The sequence below is a fragment of the Paralichthys olivaceus genome, chromosome 16, assembly GCF_024713975.1.
Source record: "Paralichthys olivaceus isolate ysfri-2021 chromosome 16, ASM2471397v2, whole genome shotgun sequence".
Taxonomy (NCBI): domain Eukaryota; kingdom Metazoa; phylum Chordata; class Actinopteri; order Pleuronectiformes; family Paralichthyidae; genus Paralichthys; species Paralichthys olivaceus.
Window position 1 is genome coordinate 23,497,872 of NC_091108.1, and position 3,285 is coordinate 23,501,156.

The window sequence follows — 3,285 nt, forward strand, 5'->3', positions numbered from 1 at the left end:
CTGATGCAGAAGAAAACGTCTGCAGGACACAACATACGACAGTTCAGTCAACTTTTCAATAACATCATGTATCTTAGCTATGATCTTGTGTTGGAAATGATGTTTACAATAAAACTCGAGGAACCTGTTGTTCACAATAAATTAAACAAATTAATAATTTCTTTTAAAGTCACACTGTCCCGTTGACCAAATAATTGACACACTTTTCAGTGGAACTACTTTCTACCAAGAAATGTTCCCTTTCCAGCATCACAGGGGTCGGACACTCACTGATGAGAGGCGTCCCCCTGGTGATGGGCAGCAGGTTGTTCATGATGAGCAGGATGAGGGTCATCTTGAAGGAGGAGCGGTTTGGGGCCCAATAATACTCAAGATTAACCGTATGATACATCTTACTGTGTGGTTGTTCACGTATATGAGGGGCAGAGGAGATCTCAGCATGTAGATTCCTGAAAAGATCAATGGTTCATTTACAACCAGTATACTACTGTTTACTTCCTCTATTTACTTTGTATTCTATTTACATGCTGAAAAACACATATGGGTCACAGTGTAGAAATTGTTAAATAAAACTTTTGACTGTCCTTTCACTTTGCTGGGGACAGTGGAGGGGGCTGAGGCCTTAAGACAACAAGACAACAATAGACTTTATTTGTACACATTCACATGGATAGATATAATCTTTTTTTCTTTTTTAGAGTTTATTAGTCTAAGCCAAGAAATATATCCTATATATCATCAAAAATCATGTACAAATACAGTAACAGAAAATCACAGAGATGGATCTAATTTAATATAAAAAACAAAGAGACACTGTGACACATACATTTGCCCGTCATTTATCTGGTCTTTAGTCAAACAGTCTCTTACCTTTGCTGAATAAAGCACCTCACATGTGTAAAGTAGTTGTAGAGCAACATCTGCTGTAGTTTGTTGTTCTTCAGTCACGGAAGTTGAAGGAAAAGTCGAGGAAGAGAGACAGAGATGAAGCTGAAACAGCGCCATAATGTTCAGTCGCCGGGAGGGGCATTATGTCCTTAGCACTACCATAGAGAATGAATGGGAACGTGTAAGGGACGTTTAGCGCAGAAGGCCTGTGTTCGATTCCCGGCAATAGACTATTATTAGCCAATTTTTTGTATTTCGAAAGTTGAGCAGATGTAATGTCAGCATGTACTTCTGGAATTGGTTTATTTGTGTAACAGACAATGAAAACCATTTGAAACTTTTTTCTTGAAATATCACTTTTGTAATAATAAGATAGTAAAGTGGGCCTTTTCATGTTTTGAAAAATTTGTGGCAATGACATTGACTTGAAATTGAGAGCAGGCACTGCAAGTCAGAACTGTTCATCAATAGGAAACACAAGCATAGCATTCTGTTTACACGGTATATTTTAGAAGCTCATAGAATCAAGACTGTTCCCTTCAAGTCTAAATCACTTTTGTATTGGGTCTGTTGTTTGCATTAGGGGCCAGCTTGGCTTTTAGCCCCACCCTGCCCGAGGTGTGAGTTGTTGGGCCATGAAGAGGTATATTGTTATCGTGGTAAAAGGCTCAAAGTTAACTAGAAAGTGATTCTGAGATTTACACACTTCCAGCACTACCAGTAATTCTTTCAAAATGACTTTACAAGCGTGGATACGTCATGAGCCATAGTCATCCATAGTTATGCTGCTATAGGCCTAGACGGCTGGGGGATCACCCATCAGGCACCAGAAACCAGCACCTTCCCTCTTCTCTCTCTGCCTTGTTTATTTTATCGTATCTTATTACATGTCTCTAATTCCTTGGGTCTTCTCCTCCCCTCCTTGGTCCATGCTGTGCGGCTCTCCGGAACCCATCCTGGCTCGGGTCCTGATGAGGGATGGACCTAGTGAGGTCACCGGTTTGTCGCAGGGCTAACGTGGAGGGTCATGCAACCACCAGCACTCTCACCTGAGGACCTCTCACCTTTGGAGCCATGTTCACTACTACTACTGCACATGTTGGACCATGAGGGAGGTAGGAGTGCCCGGAGGGACCAACGCGCCCTTGGAAGACCATGCCAACATCCAGGTGGTGATTCCCGGGCTGGATTCAAGCCCATGACCAGAGACTGTGACTCCACCCCCCCTTTATTTCCTTTTGTTCCCCTATATATATTTTTTTTCTCCACTCACCCCAACCAGTCCTGGCAGAGGCCGTTGATAGATACATGTAGGGAAAGTAGATTTAGTTCTCGTGGCCAATGTGTTTGATGTGCAAGTGCTGTCAAATATATACAGAATATATCCTTGCTGGCCCATCCACTGCAGACAGAGAGGGGAAAGCTGACATGGAGCTCCGGGATCCCCTCCCTCACCTGTTTATAATGCATGAAAATCTAACTTAAGTGATTAAAGCTTTTGACAAGACCAGTTGATGCAGTCGTAGATGCCGGTTTTTTGCCGCCGACTTGTTGATGCCTTTTGAGTACCTGTAGAGGGCTCCGATATGGATGATACCTCATCCTGTTGCCCCTCCATAGGTGTTTCTTTAGTTGTCTGGAGATATTAATGACAGATATCAGACTGATGAAATCAAGTAAAAATAAATGTTCTAATATAGTCAATATCTTTCATGTGTGCATGTGGCAGTGTAGATGTATTTCACTAAATCTAAATGAATTTGAATTACTGTATTTAATGCAGTATAAAGATGGACTATATGTTTATGTATGTGAATTTTTGTATGGTAAGAGCATGTCCTTTATGAGAACTATCAGTTATACAAAGAATCATTTTGACCACCTTGCATTTCCACGGCCAGTCTGATTCACCATAATTATAGGTGATCTCCTCTCCTGGACTTATGTCACGTTTTGCAAACAAACACAGATGGGGCTTCCCTATCACTGTCAAGTACTTCATCTTGGCATTGGGATTCATATGGTTGTCATTTACGAGCCTTCCAAGTGACCCATCCTCTTTTGCTGCATCAACACTACAAAAGCAAAGATAACACATTATTACAAATTGTAATTTGGCAATATAAATTTGCCTGACTTAGAAGCCTTCCCTCAACAATATAGTCTGAAAACTGGCTTACTGCCATTCCAACTGGCACGTGCATGGTCAATTGCAATCACCGATGTCTCAGCGTGCAAGAGAGCAGCATTAGGCCATGTCACAATAACTTGAGCTGAGTCTTGCAGCATATAAAATAACTCCCGCAAAATTCCACCCCCCCAACCGAACTCCACTCCTCGCCCGCTCTCCGCTTCCCCAACGGGTGCATTTATCAGACTCGTTGTGCCCCGGCTGCT